The sequence below is a fragment of the Urtica dioica genome, chromosome 8 (assembly GCF_054948205.1).
Source record: "Urtica dioica subsp. dioica isolate 48M chromosome 8, U.dioica_male_clone48M_v1_H2, whole genome shotgun sequence".
Taxonomy (NCBI): domain Eukaryota; kingdom Viridiplantae; phylum Streptophyta; class Magnoliopsida; order Rosales; family Urticaceae; genus Urtica; species Urtica dioica.
Genome location: NC_142763.1, coordinates 11,931,352 through 11,932,468, shown reverse-complemented (window position 1 = coordinate 11,932,468; position 1,117 = coordinate 11,931,352).

The window sequence follows — 1,117 nt, the reverse complement described above, 5'->3', positions numbered from 1 at the left end:
AGTTACGTTTCCATTTTTTTTTTTTTATAATTTCAAAAATTTCCAGTTATTTCCATATTTAAGGTAATAACGTGATTTTTCTACATCTATGGTATTAAACATGATTTTTCATCAACCACAATGGATCTATTTTTGAAGATCTCGGCGTCACGAATCCGTAGGATTTGGAATCACTCAATTTCGAGTTCATATGAGATAGATATGGTTTTTTGAAGTTTTTATGTAAAAAAAATGTAGGAAAAAAGTAGGAGAGAGAAAGTGACGAATTTGTTAATAAATAAGGGTAAATCAGACTTTAATTATTGCCACATAAGTATGTTGACTGTTTCCCTAAAAATTGTGAAACATAGGCTAAAAACAAATTTCATAGTTTGATTTTGGCTATTTCGCTACACTGCCCTATTTTTAAAATAGCTTCTATGTACATATTACATGCTAAATCATATATTGTTCATGTCAATAATACGATGGTTTGCAAAGTTCACCTTAATCATTAGAGTCTAAGAAGCAAAAAGAAGTCTTGACAATTTCAAAAACGGATCATAGTCAAAGATCAAAGATCATTGCCTCGACAATCATAAAATAGAACATATGTATCAAGCATCTGACCAAAGAGAGTTCAGAGCTGTCTTTCTTATCACACTTAGAGTCTTATGATCAGAACGGTAAATTGTGAATCTCACATTGTCTGTGGAAGGTCAAAATATAATGATTTTGAGACTGTGTAGATATGAGACTACACAATTGATAATAAAAAAATGGATAAGTGATTATTACATACCAACAAGATGTATCTTCTTTTCGAAAGCTCATCTCTTAAAAATTTCATAGTTGAGCGTGCTAAGCTTAGATCATACTCTTAAGATGGTTTACCTCCTAGAAAATGTTCTCATGAACGTGTGTGAATGAGAACAAAGCATGCTGAAAAGACTCGTGTTGATTTGTAGGGCTAGTGGTCAATCCATAAAATAGTTATGATAATATACCCTTGTATAAGAGTCGCAAGTGGGCCGAGGCCCAATAAAGCCTTGAAGCGGGGGCGTTATGATTCTAACTAAGCAACTAACATATAGGCGGATACATAATTTTCAACTTGTTAGAAATCACATAGATATGC